General features: G+C 41.7%; 1 long non-coding RNA gene across 2 annotated transcripts in view; it reads left to right on the top strand.

The window, feature by feature from the left end:
- The window catches only part of LOC311439549, a 235,701-nt gene extending 215,008 nt beyond the window's left edge, over positions 1 to 20,693 (top strand). For both annotated transcript variants that reach the window (XR_014694799.1, XR_014694800.1), the window contains one exon: positions 19,358 to 20,693. This is a non-coding gene — a long non-coding RNA (uncharacterized lncRNA). The remainder of the gene's footprint in view (positions 1 to 19,357) is intronic.
- The last annotated feature ends 4,315 nt before the right edge of the window (positions 20,694 to 25,008 follow it).

Here is a 25,008-nt window from a genome sequence, read left to right as displayed (position 1 = left end):
TCTCTTCTCTAGGCTGGAACTGGAGAAGAACAATGGTTTCCTATTAGCAAACTACTTACTGGGAGAAATGTAAATATTTCACTTATCTGTGGGATTTTTTTATTTATTTATTTTTTTTTTTTAAGAAAAAAGAATCAGAAAAACTCAAGACATGATTTTTTTTTCACTTTCTGTAAATATGACAAAACATTATCTACTGCCATTTCTATTTTATTTTGCTATTTATAATGTTAATATTTTTTCACATTTTTCACTTCCTCATAAATCACGTGCAGTAGCTGTTAATTGTGAAGTAACTCAGAATATTAATGAGCACTTCAGAAAGAGAGAGTGGTAAATTCAGGAGTACTATTGCTGACTCAAAACACCGGATGCTTAAATAAACGTGGGGCTTACATTTGTTGAATTGACAGCTTGTGAGGAAAATACAAGAACAAAGAGGACGGTCCTTAAAATTTGTTGTGCTATGGAGGACATAAACATACATTATGTGTACCAGACCACTCAACAATCTCAGGTGATTATTATTCACACTGATGCTCTTTAGTATTTTTATTGGACATTGTGAACATGCAGCTTACCAAAGTTCAAAGGTCTATTTTACCTCAGCAAAGAATAAGTTTCTTATCCTGTGCACTACATAAAAACCTATCATCTGTTCTGTGTCTTTCTTTGGTGGAAGAAGCCCTGTACTTCCTACAGCAGGCAGTGCTTTTGGTTAGTGGTTCAATTTACCATAATGGTCAGGGCCTAATGACCGAAGAGCAAGCCAGCATGGCAGAGTGGGATGTTTCCTTCAAGCGTGAAGGAATGTAAATGAGTGAAAACTTCCTGGCTGTGAAGATGGGTGTATTCTGTAGTTTCAGAGAAAGGCATGGCTCTTAACTGCAAAATAATTCATTGTTATGGTCCTATTTTCCTTCAATAAGAGGTAAAACTCCCTTTAATTCTTATAACAAATAGAGAGATGACTCTGTAGAGCCCAGTGACTTGTTCGAGTTATGTGATTCATTCTGTCCTACATTGCATAAAATAAAAACAGCTGTATATTATACTGCAGTGTTAGTTCTGGGGATCCAACCAGTTTCTGGCATCAGGGAAGCTGTGGTGATCTGCTGAAATTGAAAGGTGGTTTCTGTGTGTGTCTACTGAGCATATCATGATTTACCCATAGATCCTAGAGAGTTCAGCGAGTATTGGTCAAAGTTATTTCTTAATATGGTTTACGGTTTATGTTGTAGTTCCAGCAGCATTGCCCATTGGCACCATTTGTCCTGTTAACCTGATTATCATGAGTATCATGGGGGATTATGGTTTGCTGAAACAAAACAGAATCACATTGTTATGGAAGCTTTGGGAGCAACGTTCCCTGGGAAGGTTTGGTTGAAATTTATATATGTAGTAGAAGTAATATCTCTTGGTTACAACTGCACTTCAGTTAACTCGCTTAATTTTGCTCGAATGTCTACAGCACACTGACATATTTTTCTCCACGAATTATATTTACTCTAGGGAATGGTTTCAAAAGAAAGGTTCATAGCATGATATGTTATCCACCCAATAAGTATTTTAAAGTAGACCTTTATTTGTCATTTAAAGAAGTAAGAAAAATACCTATTAGTTAGATAAGGTCTGGAACATTTTCATGTCGTCAGGATTGTTACATCAAGACTGTTACAGATCAGTCTCTGTGTTACCCAAACTGACTTGTTTTCCTTCAAATTCTTCCATCCTTTATCCTTACAAAGATAAAAGGGCTGCGTTTTGAAGGGAGAGCATGCTTAATCTGGATGTTCTTTGACAAAATAAATAAATAAATAAATAAGTGCTAGTTCAGAGAGGATTTTCTTAAATGTTGTTTGAAGAAATTTGTTTGCTCTGTAGTACAGAAAAGGTACAGTGACTTCTGGAGATGCTTGGTGAAGTTGTTAACCATTAGCATTCTGCACATTTACTTGTTTTTCTGTCCACTAATTGTGTAACTGAACCCCCAGATTTGCAGTGGAGAAATACTTGCTGCTTTGGTTATCCTTTATAGAAATGTTCATGATACCTGCAAAATAAGTTTTGGGGTGTGGACAAAAATTGGTTCATTAGCTGCTGGTCACTCCTTTAATTTACTGTTCATTATGTTATTGTTTTCAAAATCAGTGTCATGCAAAGTTAGAAATGTTAAGTATTTTAAATTAAATCTTCACAATATGACACCATTAAAGGATTGGATGTTGTCACAGGCAAATACTTAATCAGAGCTTAATCAACAAACTGGAAGGATCAAAATTAGCTGATGATCAAAACAAAATATAAATGTATTCTCTAATTGATTAGAGTAGCTTGGGAGGTCCTGCAAGTCAAAAGATTTTGCCCAGCTGGAATGAAAATCAACCTTTCTTCCTATTTCCTAGACAGAAATATTTAATAGCAGTTCAACAGTCTCTGCACCTGAAGAAAAGTACGAAGATGATGATAGGAAAAAAATGGCTTGTAAAAATGCCTGATAATATGATGAGTGCTACTGTAAATGTGCCAATTTAATCAGGACTGTGGGTGGGGGCCGTGGGGGAAGTCTTCCAATGAAATAGATTTTTTCCAGTGTAGATTTTTGTCTTGCACATAAAAAAAATCACTGTTAATATGTGTATATATTAATATTAATATATATTATATTAATATATATGCGGCATATATATATAAAATAGAAACAATAGCAGGAGAAAAAAAAAAAAAAAATACTACTTTGCATCAAGAAGATCATTTTTTCAACCAAAATCTACCTAATCAACCTAAATCTAGCTTCTGTGATGTCCCAGGGATGGGAATTGTCGTAGTATATCACTTAATCCCATGAAGAAGGAGGGTCCCTGTGTATCACAAGTGTGTGACACAGGGAGGGAGGGCAGTCATCCTGCTGGGCAGAGCAGCTCTACCATGTGGGCAGTTCTCAGATGCAGCTTTTCCAAACCATCATATTTTGATTCTGGGCCAAAATATTTCAGATTGCTGGACAGACAGAGATAGCAAAAAATAAATACATAAAAAGACTGAAAAAAGTTTTTTGTCAGTAGATTTATTTTAGGAGTAGCAGGACTACAAATAATGTACAAAACCAATATTAAACAGATCAGTGTTGCAGTATATCAGCCTGGTGAGGCAGAAGGAAGCTAGCTTGTTGGATCAACATGCCTGCATTCTGTTTCCATATTTCTATTCCAATAATGTTGATCCACATATTAGGAGAAGTGTTGACACATGAAGTTTGCAGTGAGTGAGTTGGGGTCAGCCTGAATATATGCATGAACCAATCCTTGAGTTATTTTTATATTACTTTAGGCTAATTTTATTTCCCACTTACCACTGCCACCATAGAAAGCGTGAGAAGTGCTCCCAAATGTTGGTGCCCCAAAAGCATTACAGCTCAGGGAGCTGGGACTGTTTCTAAGCACAAGAACCAAGTAATACTGGCCTGTGCTATTTGCAGAGACCTACGTGTACCCTCACTGAAGCACAGAAAAGATCTAGCAAAGACTTCATAGATAAAATTCACAGGGCAAGGACTCATGGAAGGCTTTGTCATCAGTCACTGGAGAATTAAAGAAAAATATTTTTTTTCTGGGAAAAGTAAATAAAGGCATATTTATAAATAACTTATTTTCATACTTCAGGGGATGGAGGGTATTATTGCAGGCCATCCCTCATCTAATTATATTTGACATAAAATAATTATTTTTCTTTTAAGAACGCATCCAGTAAAATGAAATGAAAATGAAAAAGCTGTCAAGCATGCAATTGTAATGGTGCAGTCTGAAAAGCTGGAAAGTGAAAAAGATGGCATATTGAGAGAGACATCTAATTTCTGAGTCCTGAAGTTTAATTTTGGTTGCACATGGCACTCTTAACAATAATAGAAGGGAGGAAGAAAAATAAATACGACAATTTGTCGAACAAAAGTTTGTGCATCTCAGAAATAAGAGGAAGCAAAGGCTTAGAAGGACACAACCAGGGAAACTGGCCTTTCTTCTTCAGAAGTAGGGCAGCTTCTTGCTCAAATTCTCAGTCTAATTCTCTGTTATATTATTCCTAAATCATACATATTGTGATGGTCTATGATGAGCAGTGCACCTGTAATCCAGCAGCCTAGTAAAAGGAGGCTACAATTTTTCAGAACTGTTTTGTCATTTTTCCAGATGCAGGCAGTTGAATGCTGCACAGCATCAGCTGCTGGGCGCACTGCACAACATGGCATATTGCAAAATAAATTGGCTAGCCTGCTCCTTAAAAAAATGCTAGGACAATTGCTAGACACAAAAAAAAAAAAAAAAAAAAAGAAAAAAAGTAATAACATGGAGGTATAGGTATGAGATGGAAAGAAACAAAAACTATTAAATGAAAGAAAAAAGTTATCTGCTGTGCAACCTATATCTTTCCCATCAGAATGCTCAGCAACTTCGGGATATTGTTCTTCTCATTGGTTACAGCTGTCTCCAATTAATTATGTTAGTTTATTATTGTAAAGATCCACAACTATTCACCAGGGGCATAATTATTTTGGGGAGAAAGATACGCTATTAAGTACATTTTAGATTTTTTCTTTTCTCTTTGCATCTCGCCCTCTTTGATCTAAACATTTTTTTGTTTTGTTTTCAAATGCCTAAATCTAGATGTTCTGGCAGTACGGACATTTTATAAATTATCTGTCTCTGCCTAGCAACTGTATCAACGTTTCAGGGACAGTAAATGATTTACAACAACTCAAAATGTAACATTGAGAAACCTCACAAGCCATGCTGGCTCTTATGCTATCCTTGAGAGAACTCATTTGCAGTGAAAGCCATGCCACTAAGGATCTTTCTAAAACTCAGATCACCCTTGCTGTTGACAGCTTAATGTCCTAGCTTGGAAGAAATGCAACACTTGACACCCTTTCAGCCCTTTACTGAAGTTTCAGCTTTGAGGTCTACAGCTAAAATATTTGCAGATCAGTCATGAAGGTAGGTTTTTTTAAGAAAATAAATTGGTGTACAAAGTTACGTAGCAGCTTTAAATCAGCCAATTATATCCAGTTTTATTAATTTTCCAGTGCCATAGCAACCATCATGGGATTATGGCTTTCCTAGAATATGGAGGAGGAATAGACCTACATGTATTCTAACAGTTTTCCTGTATCTTCCTGAATTGCAGAAGAGCAATGCATGAGAAGGTAGAAAGGTAGGTATAATCAGAAAGGTTCAGGCAATGACAGGAGTGTAAACTGTAATACATTTTGAGGTTGACTGTTGGGTATTTCTCTTCCCTTTTCATTTTACCACTGCTAGTTGCATCCTTTCTGTCACATGCTGATTTTTTTCCTAAGGCTGTCTGTATTCTCATCCCAGCTGCCAGAAGGAATCTAAATGAAGCATCTAAGCAGGGTGAGAGTGCAGTTGAATTAAGATTATTTGAAATTAAGAAGATCTTGCACAAATAGTTCTAATCAACATGTCTTTCTTGAGCAGAAGTTTGAATACTGAATTATAGGAGTAGGAGACATTTATATTTTAATGACATGAAGTAGGGCATGGGGCAGGACCCCTGAATTTCTCTGGTACAGTCTGTCTTCAGGATAGGAGCGGCTTATCAATGCCACATCTGAAGTTGTTCATGTCTAGTGGTTACAGTGCTTGTACCTTAGAGAACAAGGCAGGGACTGGAATACACTTGTGATAGTTGTGATGAAAGCTGGACAAATGCAGAAATAAACAACAAAAAACCTAAAGCCCCAAACAAATACCCCTAGTCTGACTTCAAACTGGATATTCTTAAGGCAGAGCAGTTGGATGCCAGCAGCCAAAGGATAATCAACAGGAAGGCAATATTCTTCAGTATGATGCTCTCGAGAGCTTTGGACAGGCAAGCCATTGAATTCTGATTAGGCAGCAGAACCTGGGAACTGTGATAAGTGAATTGGATAAGGTGGAGTACAACAGAATCTTACACTGATATACCCCATACACTTTTGGCTATGTCTGTTTTCATCACCATTGCTTTTTTAGTTATGTTAAACTTAAGCACAGATGTATAAAAAATGTGATTAAATGTTCTGTGCTAGGTAGGAAAAAAAAAGTAAAATGGAGCTGTAGCAGCCCTATCATTGTGCTTTAGGTTTCATGCAGCATTCATGGGGAGTCTTTTGAAAAAGAATCAGAGTTCAGCAAATATGCATGCTAAAAAAGCCTGTGACAAATCCTGATGGTACCCTGTGGCTTTATACCAGCTAAAAATACACATTATTATAAGGAAAGTAATCACGGTTGTATTCTTAAGGCATCTTCCCGAAAGGTGCCATATGTCTATGTCCTCGCTAAGAAAATAGCTGCCGTCCCTGGCCTGCCAATAGGTAAACAGTTTGCCTAGTTTCCTTGTAGCTCTGTGCTTAGAAATGCTCTGAGTGAAGGGCAAAGGTGTCAAGAGATTCTACTTGGTGGTGCTTGAAAAAACATCCCTGTGCTTATGTGTTTCTAAGTCTTCTGATTGAAGTCCATTGCAGGCTTACAGAGGGCGCAGGCTGGTATCTCTGTGACAGCTCTTCTCGTGGTGTGAGTTAGAGGAGATCCAGTGATGTTACCAGAGCTAGAACCACCCAACTGGAAGCTGACACATGAAGCCACAGAAAGGTTTAGAGAGTAAACTGTCCAGCTGTTTAAACCTGCAAACAACATACAATTTTAAGTGTATGGTTACGATTCAATTTGGTCCAAGCACTACATCTTTTGCAGTAGAAATCTTGAGCAGTAATTTCCCCTGTCATAGAGCCCACATCCTAGCAAATTCCCCATCTTGGAACACTTCAAGTGAGAAGGAATAAGCTAAAACAGACTAGAGTGCAGGAGAGGTCTCCCTCTCTGTGAGCAGTAATCTCTTAATGCTCAGAGATGCTTGTCTCAAATCCTCTAACCTGCAAAATGAGGTTGCTGTTGCTGTATTTCTTAGCTTGTCATCCTGGATGTCACTGTTAGCTATTACTAAGTCTTTCAACGGAAAGAAAAAAAAAATATCAGATTTTGAAACCATTCCATCTGTATTTGGCAGTAGCCAAATCTACTGCTTTACAGCTATCCTGGAGTTTGACAATAGGGTAAAATAAAAATTAAAAAAAAAAAAAAAAAAAAAAAAAAAAAAGGTCTGTGTTTCCAAAAGGCTTTAGAGTGTGAGCAAGCTCAAGGCTCCTGGTGCCTCTTCTGAGCTCTCAAAGCTTCTGAAAGTACTAATCCAAGTAGTTACTGCACACAAATTCTCCTTAGCTTTGGTGAAACTCATCCCTGTGCAAGAGGCATTTGCATCGCTTCTTCCGGATGCCAGATTTCCAGCATGCAGGGAATGATGGCACCAGGAGGAATAGTCTGGAGAGGGGGGGCAGAATATTCTGCCTGAGACACAGTGGGTTTTGTGTAGTGGCAAATACCCGTTATGTGCTCTGCGAAGGGATAGATTTTGTGCAAAGGAGCAGTTCTTGCACACTAGCAAACTGGGTCTGAGACTGGTGAAGGTGTCAGAGGAGGGGAGGCTGACAAGTAGAGAGAGAGATACTGATGTTAACCACCACAGTGTCCTTCAGAGCACTTAAGGTTGGCAGTAGAGCCCAGAATGGAATTCCCAGTTTGGAATTTCAGCATTTTGTTCTGATGTTTTTCCAAGGTTTTAGTAATATGATGGCAATGGAAATGTTAAAATTTTATAAGGACTCAAACTAGAATAAAATAGGAGACAATGCGTAAAATACACAGATCATGAACTTGTTCTGAGAATGGCAAAACTCACTGTGCTTTAAAAAAAAAAAATGTATGAAAACTGTAAATGAATGCTGTTATATTTCTCCCTTCCTACAGCATGTCTTAAAGACCAGCTGGACATCTCCAGTGCAGTGTAAGTTTACAGTTGTGTAAGAATGGCATGGTGTGCTGTGAGGCACTAGAGAGCAATGTGTTTGACCACTACCCTTTAAGCATTTGAAACTTTGATTCAAACCTCGACATGAACTACGGATGAAAATAAGTAAATACTGCATCTTCCATCCTCAAGTTTTCACTGATGCCCATTGCAACAGCTAATGTAATTGTGTATTTCCTCCTCTGATAAGGACCACAGAAACAAAATAGGGGGGGTTGATGGTTAAGAAAGAAATGTACTTCTCAAAGTCAGGGCACAAAAAGGTTCACAAAAGCAGAGATTTGTTCAGGTTGGGAATGGTGCATTTTCAGATCAGTGAGTAAAAGGTTGGGCACAAGCTGATCAGAAAAAACGAGTCCATAGGTTCCATGAAGTGAGCTGCTGGAGTCGTTGTCACAGTTCCAGGTCCAGTTTGGCAACCACCGTGGCTGCACCTGCTGGTGCCGTTTTGTTGACAGGTACAAATCACCAGCCATCAAGGAGAAAACCATGAAACAGGCAACAACTGGCTCCGAAGGTATGAAGTAATTAGCTAGCCCAGAGCTCTAGGCAGCAGTATCTAAAGGGAAGCAGGTGGGCCACCAGGGAAGCCTCTACGTTTGCTGTATTTGTTTGTTTGTTTTTCTCTCTGCATACAGCAGTAGCCAAACAATGCAAAGACATTTTGCAAAGTGCTTGCTGAAGAGAGCCTCCCAAGGGTCTGACAAACCCAGTGCACTCTCTTCTTATTTAACACACATCTTTTAAAGATCTACTCTCCTTCACGGAGTTTTTCCAATTGTATTCTGAGATCAAATATTTTTTTTCATATTATATGAATATACTGATTGTAAACTGAGAAAGATGGAGTTCATGTGTGATGCTGAGCAATGTGAGCTTTAGTTTGGTGACTTGGTTGTAATTAGGTGGCTTTTTTAGTGGGTGCTTGTATAGGCTAATTAGAAGAGTCTGACTTAGAGCCAGGCTATTTCTTCCTTAAAGATGTGGTAGCTCTACAGCATGGTTGGAGCAGATTTGGCTTTCAGGTTCAGCCTAGGAATGAGTAAATATCACAGGTGGAAGAGTATGAGCACAGGAAGTTACCTGCCTTCTTGATAAAGACAGACTATAAATCCTAAATGAATGATATTGGGACTTCTGAAAAGTCAGTTCTGTTCCTCGCTGATTATCAGAGACATTTCACCAAAACGTCCAGCAAGCTGCAATCAGAGTAATTGCATAACAATTGCAATCACAGGCTTGTTTGGCCTTTCTGGAAGCAGCACAGCTATTTGTTATACAGCTGTGGAGAGGTTTGCAAATGCTCTGGCAGCATCAAGTTTGTTAGCGAACCATGCGGTTTGCTGAAAAACTGTCTCGGGGTCAGGAGTTAGCATATGGACAGAAATGCGTGAGCTCTGCTTTAGCGGAGACTGGTGAGACTCAGAGCAATATCCAAACAATTCCCAGCATCCTGGAGGCGGAGAGGGAGCCAGAAAGCTTTTGAAACTGAAGTCTCTGGAACTGTTTTTTACTCCCACTGCTTTTACTCCCCATAGGTACATCATGTTTATTGCCTCCCTTCCATGCACTTTACTACAATTACTTGATAGCAAAGTTTAGTTTTATTGCCATAGGTGTTTCCACCATCTCACGCATGCTTAGAGAACACTGTACAATAATGGCCAGGCTTGATAATACTCAGGTGAAAGATGAAAGTTCCTCAAAGGCAGGACTTCACCAACTGCACCCTTGGCTGTGGTTTAGCACTTTTCCTCACTGTTTCTTGGACTTGGTGATGGCTTTCTTTGTTCCACATAGTCCCAGATGCTGACCACATGAACTCTAATCCTGAGACTAGAGCAGGGGATCGGTGTGCTGGAACATGTACGCGTACCAGGCCCTGCCCTTAGGTCAGCTTGTGCAGCTGGACGGGGCTCAGCAGTTACAGGGAGCACTGCGAGCTCTCAGGCTGGCAGTGTGGCCCAGAGGGGGTGAGACTAAGCAGACAGTGGGTGAGAAAGGACGTGCGGTTGTGTCAGCGTGCAGGTAATGAAGATCCCCACATTCACCCTGCCCTGGGACAGGGGAAGAGCAGAACTCCTGCAGGTGAGCTCTGGGCTGGCAGTGCCAGCTGCCTCCTGCCCAGCGGGGCTACCCCCACCCCAGGCAGTGCTGTCCCTTCTGTGCCCCCATGCCTTTGGTGCACCATTTGGGCACGGTGGCTGTTAGCCCCATCTACCTGCTCCCCTCCATCCTGTTGTACCTTTGCTTCTTGTGCTTGTTCTCATTTGCATTCTCTGTTGTTTTGTGGCCCTGTTATTTTTTCCCCACTGGTTTTGCTCCTCTTTGGAGATGTTCAGTGTAAATCTACGGAACTGAGTCAAATATGGCTTTGGCACTTAACTGAGGTTCAGACAGCGCAGTTGCCTGGGTCACAAGGCCCACTCTGAGTCTGCAGGGCTGTGCGTGGTTTTGGTGAGAGATGCTGCTGGCAGACGGACAGGAGCCACCTGCTGCTTCTAACCACAGCCCCAGGTGCACAGCGTGGACGTCCAGATGTGACAAGATCGGGGTCAGTGCTCTCTTCCCTCTCCTTGGTGACTAGAGGAGGTACATGCATGGCTGTGACCATGGGGAATGGCTGCATGGTTCAGTGGGCTTCCATCACGCCCCTCCGCACCTCTAGCTGGCTTCAGAGGGGCAGAGCTGCAGGAGTAGCCACTTTGTACACCAAGGCAGCAGGGGGGCATGGAGTGACCAAAGTCTGCATCTCTGTTGCTGGGTAAGAGGAGGGACAGGGCACTTGTCCCATGGATAGCTTAGAGGGAGCCTCAGGATATTGCAAAATGTGGGGATATGGGGACAGTGAAGGACTGAGGAAGTCTGTGATTCCCCAAAAAAATGCAGCATTCAGCTTTTCTATGGGACTCATAGTGTCCTCAGCCTTGCCCAGAATGCTCCGTGATTGTTTACATGTGGAAGTAAAAACCTTTTCCAGGCTTTCCCCACAGCACATAGTGGGGACAGGAGAGATGCAGAGGATTCTGAGGGAAAGTTGATGTGGGAGTCAGGCTGCCAGCCCCAAGCAGTAAAAGACTCAGCTGCTGAAGGAGAGTAGCTCTTGCTTCAGAGCCAACAAGCAGCAGGGTTAAACATCCCCCTCCTGGTTCCTGCAAAAGGGATGGGTGAAAATACAGCGGCAGGTGAGAAAGCTGAGCCTGTGGTGTCTGAGAGCAAAAGGCTCAGAGCTGGAGCCAGAGAGGAGGCAGGATGTGAGCCAGCAGGAACAAGAACAAATTGTCAATGCAATCGGAGCTGAAAGCTAATCTTTAGCGAGTCTGCAGTGTGGATGAACATCAGCAACTTTGGTAGGGGCTGGGGCCCTACTCCCTGAAGGAAAAATAAATCAAATGTGTACAGGCTGGCCTTGTGTTATTGTCAGGGGAGATATCACAGGGGTGTCTTCTTCATGCTATTTGTTGCTCCAGGTCGAGGGTCTGACACTTTCAGGGATAACTGTTAATTGATTGGGGTTCTCAGGTCCCTTCCTGCTCCAAAAGGACTAGGAAGGTAATCTGTTGTACAGGGGAAAAAATATGTGGTTCCCCAGCCTGCTCTGGGTAGACACCAACATTCTGGGAGGGACAAAATGTCCTCTGTTCCTGTTGCCAGGGAACTTCAAGACACAACTTCTACAGCTCATTATATTTTTCAAATGATCACAAATTAAGGTATTTTTCAATGACTGATGCTTGGCCCTTTGATCAACTAATCTTATGATGGAAGCAGAAGGAAATTAAGTCTTCAAATAGGTAAAATTAGCTATATTTCATTTTTTGCTGCTCTACAGCAGCAATGATTGCAATAAGTTTGGGAGTCCACACCTTCATTTTTAACCCTAAAGAACAAAAATCCTTTATACCACATAGAGGATGTCAGAAGCAGAGATGTGTGGAATTAAAAGGAGGAAAAAAAAAAAAAGAGAGAGAAAAAGAAAAAAAAAACAAGCCTCAGAGGATAAATGGCACAGTGAATTATGATTCATGCAGCAACACAGGTTGGAACTTGTCTTATGCGAGGAGTGATCAGGAAGTAACAAGCAATTAAGGATGAACCCAGAGCATGCCTGCAATTTTGATGGCAAGAGCCAATCCTCAATAGGCATGTTTATTTGTTATAGTGAGCATGCCGAGTTCGTTTTGGATGCTGCCGCCTGAAAAGCATCATCTCTTCCTCTCTGCCTCTAGCATAAACACATAAGAAAATGGTCTTGCATGAGGCTTAATATTTCAGGAGGTGTTTATCCAGTTTGGAGTGACTTTATCAGAGCATTTTGGCACGTGCGGGCACCCTAACAGATTGTACAGCCCCACAGAACTCCAAGGAGAAGGAGCTGTTCCTTCAGATGGATCTCCATTAGTTGATGTGAGCCAGCCAGCTCTTCCCCTTGCATCTCATCCCAAGATCTGGCTGCGTTTTGTCTGCCTCCTGCGTGCAGGGAAGGTGGTGGTGTGCTGCTGGGTGCGAGGGTTGCTGTGGATTCAGACCTAACTGCGCTTTCATTTTGAGGAATTCATTACCAGTTCACAGCTGTACAATGGAAATGTCAAAGAGAAGGCAGGTATAACTTCTGTTCCCCTACAAGCTTTGCCTACTCGCCTCCCTTCACATGACTTCTGTAAGATACTTGCTGAGACCAAGGGGAAACAGTGGTCCATAACATGAAAACTTTAAAGTTCCTGTGATCAGTCCTGCACAGCCCTGCTGCCCTTCCCCACGCTGGTCACACAATGTGAAGTTCCCACTGTGCATCTGCTGGCTTGCCGCAGGCAGCACAAGTGTCCCAAAACCGCGTTCTTGCTCTTATCAGGCTTTCCTGAGGTCATGTCTTTGCTCGTTGTCTCTGATGTTGTCCCTTGGCAGGTTGACTGGCGTTAATGATCTAGGAGAGAAGGTTTTCCACATCCCTTTTCATTAACAAAAGTTCTTGCTCTTTGTAAAATAGCATTTCATTGTTTTTAGAAATTCTGCAGTTTAATGAGGCAAAAATTCTTCTTCAGAGTGACAGTTTTGCTGGTGGTACTGTTTATTTTTATAATGCTTTATATCCTTGGGGTTTCTTAGGTTGGGATAGAATAAAAGTTTAAAAGAAAGCAAAAAAACAGATAAAGTTTAACAACTGCCAGGCATTCGGCTGACAGAGTAGAAGGCAGTGTGGAGCTATTGTTACTTCTTTTAAATATTGGATGTTTACATATTGAAACAGCCAAAGTCAGAATTTCAACACGAAAAATTGCTTTCTTTTTTTGTTGGCTGTGCTGGGTTGGTTTTCTTGTTTGTTTGTTTTTGTGATTCATTCTCCCCAAATAGTGAACACTTAAGCTATTTAATATACTGATAGGAAGCTGAAAGCTGAAAATTAAGAAAGGACTTACCCTTTCTGGGCCTTTAGGTCTTGCTACAAAATACCTGGCCTACGTCCATCGTAGGATTTCAGTAATGAGTAGGAATCTGTTTCCTGATGTTTTTTGTTGTTGTGCCTGTGAGTGGGGTGAGCGCTCATTGTGCCCCCTGAGCAGCAGAGGCAGCCACGTACCTGCTGTGCTGATGCGCCCAGCTCTGCCAGGATGCTGGGCACCGCGGGGCTGTTCTGCACTTCACAGGTTTACGTCTTCGCTGGCCATGAGAGGCCTCGTGTGCTATAGGCATGCTTTGGGACCCGCTCCACATGCTTTGTTGACCAGGACTGTTAGCTATTACTGTGACAGATACGGTACCCAAAAAGAATATGAATGAATAGCAGTGGAGGAGTGCCATTATTTCAGACAAACATTCATACTGAGAAATTTGATGACAGAGAGTGCTTTTTCCAGGCAGAAAATTCCAGTAATGGGGAGAGCTTGGTTCTACTGGGTGTTTTTCTTTCTCTCCATCTTTGTATCAGAGCTCATTTGTCTCATACTGATTAAAAGCAAAAGCTTTGAAACCAGCAGAAATGATTTACAGTTTGGTTCTTTAGAATAGTAAAATCAATCAAAATATTTTAAAAATAGAAGATAATAACTGGAGCTGCTCATCAAGATTTAGGACTAACTGCAGGCTTGATTGAGGACTCTAAAATTAGCTTTTATTTTATTTTTCATGTAGGCATGTGCAAAGCACAACACAATAATTATCAAGCTGAATTGTTGCTGAAAAATGACTTAACTGGATCTTTGTAGTAGATTAAAACAGAATGTCTTCTGCTGTAAATCTCTTCAGCAAATGTTCACTTTATCTCAGGTCTGGTACCTTGTTGTGTGAGGCTGTTTCCATAAGATATCTTGCCAGGTGGAGGCCATGCAGGTACTTCTACGTCAGTAGAAATACTCTGATTTACAGGAGATGATGAATTGGCCCTACACTTATTCTTCATTAATCCCTTTCCATTTCTCTACGTATCTAGAAGCTGTTGAAAAATGGCATCAGCAAGCAGGAGTCTTACTGCTGTCCTGAGCAACTTGTTGTTGCTCTTCTTGTAATTTTTATCACTCACGAGCAAGGGATGGAGCCAACTGAGAGACAGAATGGGAATGTAAAAATGTATTAGCCTTCCCTAGGTTTTTTCCCACCTCTTTCTTTGGGAATCTCCCCAATATTTCATGGCTAGAAAACCCCTGGAAAATCTCCATATGGGCAGTTTGGTTTGCACTCTGTCTTTACCTCAACAAATTGCACCCAATTTAGCTGATAAAACATGTTTTAAAAAGTGGTCATGATAAAAAGGACAAAGAAGCTGTGATTATAAGAAGTTAGATCCAGTCTTCTCTTTTACTTTTGAATCTAAAGCATCCAGCATTGTTCCTCAATTGCAATCAAAAGCAGAAGTCTTTCTGCACCATGTTTTTTTTTGTTTGTTTGTTTTTTGTTTTTTTTTTTTTTTTTAAAAAAAAAAAAAGGCAGGTGACCTAGTGACTTCTAAGGCGAGTTTTGTGCAGAAAACCTCATAGGCACCAGAAAGGGTAGTCGAGGCACTGGGTCCCTCTTCTAATTACTTGTAACACTGGGCTGAAGTGAAGTCACTTCGCTGTCAGCAGCTCAGCTGCAAATACATAACTGGGTCATCTGCATCGGCATCAGTTCCAAATGTAATTGCTCCCCCCCGCGAACTGTCAGTACTTCTTTTTTCAGATTGCCTCATGTTTGTATAGGAAAAAGATGGGGTTAGGAGAGGAAAGAAAAAGTCAGTTGCTTAAAAGAACAGCAGGAAGGGTGTTTCACAACATGGTGAATTGGTAGGAATTTGTCCAAGACCCAAATTGGCTCTCTTATTTTGCTGGCTTTAAGTGAATATTAAATAATATATATAGAAACATTTAAAGTTAAGAATATGAAAACATTGCCAAACTTGAACTAAAATTTTTGTTACCTCCTAAGCAAGAAGTACTTTTAAATGGGAAAAGAATTAAACCTCTCATTTTGGAGGCATCAAACTAAATTAATGTCTTCATTTGGAAGTATTTATGTTCAGGAGTTTCTTCTAGAAACAATCCAATCAATTCAGAACATTAGCAAAGCTTTTCAAACTATCCAAATACCTGGTAGTGTACTTGTCTTCATAGGAAAATTCTGAAAATGTTTTCCCAGCTGAAGCAGTCAGAACTTTCTTATCCTCCGATGACCTCAAGTGCTGGGTGGCTCAGTCTTCTCTTTCATTTAGCTTTGAGCTTCTTCTAAATAGAAACTGCCAAACCTAGGGCTGTTTCCTGAACCATAAAGTACATTAGCCATCAAAGGGAGAGGAAACTTTCCTCCATTTACTGAAGAATTAATAAGCAAAGTGCAATGAAGGTTACAATTTAAGAGGCAGGAGCAGAGCCCTGGTTGCCTGGGAACAGGAGGATGCCTTTGGAAAGCCACGCCAGGCTCTCCCGGAGAGCGGCCTCACACACAGCCCAACACCCAGCTTGTCCCTCTCAGAAACATGGCTTTCCTCGTTGCTCTTTATCAAGACTCTAATGAGTTCTGAGATTCATTTAGCCTTTACCGCATATATCAGCGGGAGGATGTATCATGTGGTATTCTCTAATTAGAGATGGACCTGAATCGAGGTCCCACATGCAAACGTCAAAGAAATGAGCCAGCATTCAGATTCATAACTGCTCCTGTACTTGTACTGCTGACCACACTGCTTAGGAGTAGTCAGACCTGGGTCAACCGATATCCCCAGAGCAAGCAGATTTCACCAGAAGCCATATACAAGGTAGGGCTCAGTTTAAAACCTGCCTTTCATCTTAGCCAATCGGATTTAAAGCAGTTTGCATAAAATAAGGTCTGTTTCGTGTCTGCAGCAAAACCAATATCAAATTCTGTCCTGTTGCAGGAAAACTGAAATTAATCACTTTATTACCATTGCCAATGCATGTAATTTTCACATGTGTTTTCCATGCAACTTCAGCAGCAAAGCTATGTAAATAATATCCTCTGCATTAAAAGGACCTCTGGAATTCATATATATCTATATATACAAAACCTCAAGTTGGTATGGCAATATAATTGATCCAAAGCTGTAAGGGGCCTGGTTAGTAGAGCATAATAAGGCCTTAGAAACATTCCAGCTGTCCTGAGGCTGTGATCCTGGGTGGGTCCAGCCCCAGCTCCACCCAGGCAAACTGCCAGCTCCAGAGGGACAAAGCTGTTCAGCCAAGTTGCATGGCTGGCCTTTTGTAGACGTGCTGAACTCTGGGGACACAAACCTTCATCCCAGAGTCAAAGGAGAAATCATGCGATTGCCTCGAGGTGATGCCCTGGGGCAGAAACCACGTGTGCACTGAGGCTCTGGAGTCAGCACTGCGAGAGGGAGCCCACCTGTGGGCTGCAAGGCCCCCGTGAGAAGGAGATGCGGATCCCCCAGGTTTCAGAATCACAGGCCTCTGAATGTGGTGACTTATCTGAAGAAAGAATCCAGAATTTGATCCAATGTTTGGGTAAGAAACCCCAAACCCAACAGCTTCTCTGAAATGTGTCTGTCTTCTACTAATATTTCTGCATCCTGCAAATAAGAGTGGAAAATGCTCTGGTTTTGCCAAATGCTCAACTTCCCAGCTTCTGAATAGCAAAAGTAAGTAGACAAAGAGCAGCATTTGTCAGTTCCCAGGCCTGGAAGGGGTTAGGGTGTTGAAAAATGAGTAAAAAATAAAAAAGAGAAAAACATACTACTTCAGAGGGCAAAAGCAGACAGATTGAAGATACCAGCCTTATGCACTCACTGTTTGTTTGAACCTTTCATTACCACAGGTCCCCCCTGTGTCAGGTGGAGATGATGCATTTTTCCTAGGACTATTGTGACAGCTAGTGCTTTACCAATTGCTTTGATGTCTTTGAAGGAAAAAATACTCTGTCTGCCTAAATTTAGACTGACAGAGCATTGTGAATCAGGTGCAGGTGGCTTTGACCAGATTCCTGTAGAGCCCTTTATTGTGTGAGGCATGGCTGTTTTATCAAATATACCTTTTCTTTTCTCACAGCCTCCCAAAACACCACAAAGTCCCCCCAAGATGTGATGCTTTTGCTAAGAAATGTTTGTCCTTGCATAACTCCTGTGTGTGCTGAGAAATAGGAATATTTCATGAGAGTCTTTGTGCCTGGTAATTTTATCAGTTCTTATCAGGTTGTAGGGAAAGAAATGGCAGTAAATTGGATGTCTTACCTTGAAAAGCTTTCAAAAGGAAAACGTGACATGGTGAATAGATGCCTGGAGGGCAGGGTTTTTTTCTTCTCAGGTTATGGGAACACAGACAGGTCAATATGACAGAGAGTTATGTTGGTATTCATGAGCCAACATTCCCTTTGCCTTGAGAGCTTGCTGTAATGGCTTGAGAAACATGCTCCACTGTGGTGGCTAAATGGCAGATTGTATCCACCACTGGGGGCCGGGGGAATGGGGACAAGTGCTGAATACCAATTCAACAGGAGCCGGTGATTGCTGCAATTTGCTGGTGGCTGTGAAGGGCCTGAGATAGGTGGCAAAATCTTCCCGTTTACTTCTTTTGTTTGTGCCTACATAGTGCACAGAGATCACTGTCTGACAGCTCTGACAACTAAATAATTTCCTCGTGGCATTGGGTCACGTGGCACCAGGCCTTGTGGCAAAGGTAGGAAACCCTCTAACTACAGCAAAAGCATCCTGGAACCTTAAAATGGTCCTTCCCAAATAAATAAATGAAGCTTTGTGTTATCAACCTACAGAAGTAAGCGGGAGGTGGGGGGGGGGAAGGGGGAGAATCCCCTGAGGATAAATACTTCTCCTAGATGGTCTACTCGTGTAAAATCTGCATGTAAAATTGTGCAAACATTCAGCAGTGATTAGACTAAATGCTTTTCCTTATTTGGAAAAAAAAAATATATATATATATATATATATATACACACTGTTAAACATTTTCATTATTTTTTCTTAGCTCTTAAGTACAGTGGGTCCAATTCTCCAGCTGGCATAAATCAACATCATTAGGCCCAGGAGTAAAACAGCAGCTGAGGCCCAAGAGCTTGGTAGGGATGGCTCCATTTAGCCTTGCATTTAGCCTCGTGCTCGTGGTTGCTTTTCCCTGTATTGTTTTACTGTGCCGATAAGTGAGATTTGTTCCTGAGCACCAAAGAAATGAGCATGTCACATTTAATATGAACAGACTGCTTACCGTTTCTGTAGTTCCTCATATCTGAGGCTCTCACAGCACATTTCATGCTGCCACAACTTGGCATGTTGTGGCTCACGTGCCGTTGCTTGTGCTTGCTGAGGCAGCATCCCCAGTCAGCGCTGGCAGCAAGCAGCTCAGAAGGCAGCATTGATCTCAGCCTGTTTCATGCACTGTCTGTGCCCAGATCAAACCTTCCAGCCCTGCAGTACGGCAGGTCTTGCTGTTCTTAATTGGCATATCAGAAAACAGAGCCCAAGACGAGCCACCTAGCCTGCCTGATCCTGTTTGTAGCCTAACTACGGTTATACACCTGACTTCACGAGCTGCATTCTCTGCTGCTTTGCTGATGAAATAACCTAGTGAGTAGCAGAACCAAAAAGAAGTCACCTGCTTCAAACTAGAAGTAGGTACATACACAGTAGTGTACATGTACAAGCTGTGGATTGAGTGGCTCCAGTTTTGCCTTATTTAGACAGAACCCTACTGGGGATCTTGCGTGAATTCAATGGATTCAGGATCTTGTAATGCCTCTGCCTTTGAGTGAGGTGCAGAGGGACTGTGCAGAGCAGCTCCCTGGGGCAGAGCAGCCCAGTCCTTCCCATGAAGCTCTCTTTGCCAGACAGGGGATGGGGATTGTGTCCCAGCTGACGTGTGGGGTGATCTGCTGGCCATAAGCATCCCACAGGCATTGTCTTTCCAGTTACATGTGTTATCATGGCATGTAATTTACAGACAGATTATTATAATTATTTTTTTTTTATTATTATTATTCTTAGGCTGCACATAGAGAGCAGTTGTGAAGAGCTCTTGTTGCTCCAAGCCTGGATGTAGTCGATGAAAGTAGCCTTTGTAAGGGGAAAACACCGCCTGCTGACACAGAGGAAAATGCCATGTAATGCCCAGGGAGCCTTCCACCTCTCAGGGAAAGCAGGTGATGGGTCCTTTGTGGGGGTACCCTGTATCGCAGGGGTACCTGCTGGATCGAAACCTCAGTCACATCTGGAGGAAGTTAGCCAAGTGATCTGGACCATTATTATGTTTTGAAATACAACTAAGATCTCATTATTTTCTTCCCTCAGTTAATTGTACTGCTCTGCATCTTTGTTAAATTCCTAGGCAGCAGCACATATGAGCAGATGATTAAAAATTCACTTTGATTTACATGGTAACACAGATGACCTTGTGCCATACCATGATGCTAGTGGAAATGCTGCTTCTACAAGATAGCCTGTTGTTCCTGCTGCCCCTGTGAAGAGCCTTGCCTCATTCATTAGGGTGGTTTGGGGCTTCCTGGCCTCCTCTGACCAGAATGTCACCTGGAGCTGGCAGTACAGCAAAGCCCTGAGAAAGGCCGTGTATTTTGCTCTATCCTACAAGCTGAGCAGCATATTACTGCTTGCATACTGTTATGTCTGGGGACAGTCAGATAAAACTGAGAGGCAGCATCCTATTTCCCTACGTGTTTCCAAGGGGCAAGAAGCACCCTTAGGAGCAAATGACAGGAAGAAATCTTATTCCTCTGGATCAGCTCAGACAGTAAGCCTTGTGTGATGGGCATTTCTGTCCTGGTACCATGGAGCTATAGAGGAAATAGTTGTTAGTACTGGCTTTAAGAGATTTACTCCTTAAGCATTTAGGAATTATAAGTCCACCACTATGTATCGTCCATCTTATAAGGCAATTTCATTCTGAACTCTCAGGTATGCTGGTAGTGCACTTACGATGAATAGCATTTGGGATTGCTAAGGACAAAAAATGTTTTGTTGTTTTTCTTATCTTGACCACTAACCAGACACCTTTAACTCACTCCTGTAGCTGTGGTGGTGTACTGGTAACTGTGCAACTGATGATACCAAGTTACTGTCTCTCTGGGCCCGTAGGGTAATTGAGCTAAGCTTTCATGTTTCCAGTTCTTTCTGCAATGGTCACTTTGCTGATCATTAGACAGCTCAAGTTCCCACCTACCCAGACCACTTCTCATGGATCAAAGAGCAGTGATCTGTAAAGTATTTAAATTTATGGCCCCAAACATTACCTCTGCATTTTCCTGTACTACCTGTATTCTGTAACATGTAAATATTTAAATAAACAAATTATATAAATATGCAAAAACAGTGGTGTTTATCTTTGAGACAGGGCAAATAATATCTCAGTTATATAATCCTGCAGGATCTGTAGCCACAACTGTAGGCAACGCAAGAGTTTTCACTACTGTTTCAAAACCGGCTTCCAAATGTTTCAGAACTACCAATGCAGCGTTTTCAAAACCAAGCATGAGGTACTGTAAGGTAATGCTCTTAATGAAAACAGTCAAGATACGATGTCCCATACTGTGGTGCAGGAGTTAGAAATGTGGGGCTTGGGATGATGGGACTTTCTTAAGGTGAATAGCATTGTCTAGGTTGGATTTCAGTCTTATTGGAGTAACTTGATGTGCCAAAGAGAAGACAAAGTCATTTGCTGTCTTCCCAAAGGGAATTTGGTAAAATTACAGTATAACTGTAAGGCTGGTAGCTGAGAATCATGGGCATCGTTCTGTGACAGCAAATGGATGTAGATACACGTCTATTTATGGACATGTAAGAAGTGGAGGTAAAACCCATTGTGTATTATTTCCCCATTCTCCTCCTGTATTATTTTCATCCATACTGCAGATCAAGGGTAGAGAAACCCTTTATACCACTGAGTTCTGCAAACACAGCTTCTGTGTTGAGGTGTTGCCTATCAATCATTATAACTTAGATTAGCTCTCAAGTCCATGCAAAGACAAATCTCTCCAATCTTCTTCCTTGTCACCACTATTGATGAGCACGAGTCAGAAGATTCACTTTCTTTGATAATGTCATTCTGGACGTTTGTTTCAAGCTTTCATGATGCAGCACCTCTTATGGAAAATGACAGGTTGATAGTGCAGATACTGTTTTATGCTGAATTAGAATTCTGGACTCAAACTTCTGGCACAGTCCTTTCTCAGTAGTCTCTCCTATAATAAGAATAGGTAAACATGGAGCCTGTGATTTACTAATATTTGCTGGTATAATACACTTATTTATTATTTACATCTTCAGTTCAGGAAAGCGCCTGCCTTTAGCACTGCTGCTAAACATGGCAGTGTGTTCAGCAGCTGCACAATCTGAAGTGGTATTTACAAGCAGGTAACCAAGCAGAAGAACTCAGTGCCTTAGCTAGCTCACTAAGCATAACCTCAGGTCTGTAGGCAGCAAAATTTCAATGGTTTTGCAAATAAGCAGATTTGAGTAGTACAGAGACTGCAGAGCTCATGGCTGACATCAGTTCAATGGCTTGTGACTCTCCCAGTACAGTCGAAACATTAACAGTATATGTAGTTATCTGCTCACTGAATCTAGGGTTATTTCTATTGACGCTCATAACCAGAACCTCTGGCATAAGTAATTTCTTATACCTATCGCTCATTTGGAGCACTAGGACATACGGTCACAAAATGTCCCATTTCATGCAGTGCTTGCAATGAATTTCTCTTGCAGGACGTGCAGCACAATTTCCCGTATACTGTCTGAGCACACAGTGGTAGCAAAGTTTTCCCTGTCTATTTGGAGTCTGCTGAGCATGTGTCCACAGTATTGTAATTTTCCATAGGCTGCACTTTAAGCCGCCATCCGGAACAGCCATGTAGCTGGAGCAGTGCTTGCTGTACCCTTGCTTGCTGTACCACTTCTGACATTGCTGACTCTGGCTAGTGACGGCCATGGCCTCTGTAGAGTTGAGTCTGATTCAAGCAGTAAATCCACTCTGATGTGAGGTTTTCCTCTGTAAGTGATCTCGACTAACTTTGTCTGCCACACTTCCAAACTGACGTGACAATCAGCTCTCCTGAAACTACAGTATAATCTGCTCATTTCCCATAGTCTCTTTTTAAGCTGACAAAATTTCTGGTGTTTGTCTACAGCAGTTGTTTTAAGTACGTGCCAACATCATTATTCCAAGAGCACAACGTTATATTTATCGTCCGCTCAGGAAAGTGTGTAAAGTACACACTTGCCTTTGGCCCTGCTTGTCTGCCCTTTCTTCAGAAATGTACCTGGCATTAATTGTGAACATAGAGTATCCAGACATTCTTGTTCAAGCAATAGAAATGCTAAGAGTCTCATCCAAATTTTGAAGGATGGCATGGTGGGTTTGCTGAGGACTGTAGCAGAGTGCAGACAGGAAGAGGAGAATGAAATGTTTACTCGGGTACAAAGCAGCAGCAGCAGAAGTAGCGTCTGGGCATTCCTGCAGTCAGGAGAAACATACAGCAGATGTGTGTGGAGAGACCTGTCCGTAACAAAGACAGGGTCTCTGGTATGTTTTCTTTATCTCAAAAAAGCTGAGCAGAGAAAATGCCCCACTTTACCCCAAACTGTTGTAAATTATGGGAAATGTGCATTTAAGCACAGAAAAGATGAAAGCCCACCAGTGTGCCCCAGAGCTGTTAGAAAGAGGAGGGACAGTGGCAGTTGATTCCTTTGAAATTTGTACTGGCTGGTTAGGGATGGCTTTGGGCAGAAAAAGAGCTTGGCTGGGAGGAGGAGGAACTCACAGAGCCACCTTTCTCCTGACTATAGGAAGTAAAATCCATTTCTGTGGGATGAGCCGGCTTGCAGTGGCTGAGTGAGGTCAGCCCTGCTGAGATGGAGCCCCTGAGCCCTCCATCTGCAGAGAAGTGCTTTTAGCGGTGATACTAAAAAGATGTCCAGATGCTCTTCTTGTTTTGCATTTTCAGGTTGCTGCCAAACTAACTGGGAAGCCATATTGTATAGATGAGGCAATTCGTCTCGTGTATAAATTTGTGTGTAATTCATAGCCCATGCCTTTATTTCCCAGCAAATTCTCTTCTAAAGGTCAGACCAGAAATTTGGGAAGGCATTCTGCCTCTCTGAGGGACAAAATGCAGCCTCATCTCGATTATGGCACCCAGTTGCTTACCCAGACTGTTAAGCTGGATCCTGTTGGGGAAGCAATGTTCAGCAGGAGAGAGTTTAAAAGTAATTAGTAACAGGGGAGGTAAAGAAGGTAGCTTTAGTACAAGTAGAAAGTAGTGCATGCTAATGATTAGCTGTAGAGATGGTGTGTAAGTAGAAGAAAGAAAAAAAAAAAAAAAAGAAAAAAAAAACAGTTAATTTATCAAGATAAACAATAAGATAGTTAAAATAAAGGAGAATAGAGAAAGAGATAATTAAAATCCAATATTATTGAATATAAAGCCAAATTTCACAGTAGCTAGATGTTTGTTTTTTAATAGAGCCCAACTGAGCAATTGACAGTATGCAAGGTATTGGTAAAGAGCTCCAGGAAGAACAGGGAACCATTAGTGTAAAGGTATCCTTTAGGACACATTTGCTCCACATATAAACGAAATTGTTTTGCTTTTATTTTGCCATCAGCATAGAAAATTGCAGTATGTCTGCATTTGTCTGCAGGTGAAGGTTAAAGGAAAAAGGTTATCTTTGTAACCTTTAACAGGACACAAGCTGAGGGGAAGGATGTGATGCTGGTGTAAATCCAGAGTAAATAAAATTCTGTGCACTGCATCTCATGAGCGTGAAACACTCATGTGCTGGTGTACAGTGTGAGTGATACATAAAAAGTATGCAAAATGAGGTATATAAAGCAATGAATGTTACTGTGCTACAGTAATAAGCAGAGGAGCTGGGAAGTGGAGAAGACATGGAAAATGGAACCAGGTCATCTCTCCGAGATCACAGTTAGCCCCCAACCAACCTTCCCTCTCCCCACCCCTTTTTTTTTTTTCCTTTTGCAATTAAATAGAACTACATTACCAATACCACGTTGTGTGGGTCAAAATTTCAATGAAATAGCACGCAAATGTTGGTTTCCTTTATAGACACAGCCTTTGTTGCATACCATCATCATACACCCAGCCATCGTCCTTCACAGAGCTCGAGGCAGCAGCTGTCCACGCTCCAGGGCCTTTTACTAATGGTTAATATAAAAATTAATGTAAAAGATGAGAGGAGATGAAAACTTCAGGCAAATTATTTGAATAATTACCAAAATGAGAGCAGATAGGTCAAATGTGAAGTATTTGAGTCACTTTCTTATTTCTGTAGATGTGCACGCTGGTCATGCAGGGAAAGAGATTGATCTAGAGTATATCTGTGTGCACAGTTGTGTTCATCATTTTAGAGGTTTTCTTACACGCTGATGTTTTCAACAGTTACCGGGTCAAAAAGGAGAGTGGACAAAAAAAGGATCAGAATAGTGTGCACTGGATTTGAGTAACACGTCTGTAGTTACCTTACCCCTTGCTTCAGTCTGCAGTGGAACAGTGCCACGGTGCTAATCTGGTGCATGGTGACGTGACAGGGCTGCTGGTTCCTTTCATCAACTGCTTTAATGGCTGAAGGTTCCTGATACCGAATACAGGAGCAGAGTTTCTGATCCT

This window comes from Aythya ferina, assembly GCF_964211825.1.
Source record: "Aythya ferina genome assembly, chromosome: 7".
Taxonomy (NCBI): domain Eukaryota; kingdom Metazoa; phylum Chordata; class Aves; order Anseriformes; family Anatidae; genus Aythya; species Aythya ferina.
This window is presented reverse-complemented; position numbering and strand designations above follow the sequence as displayed.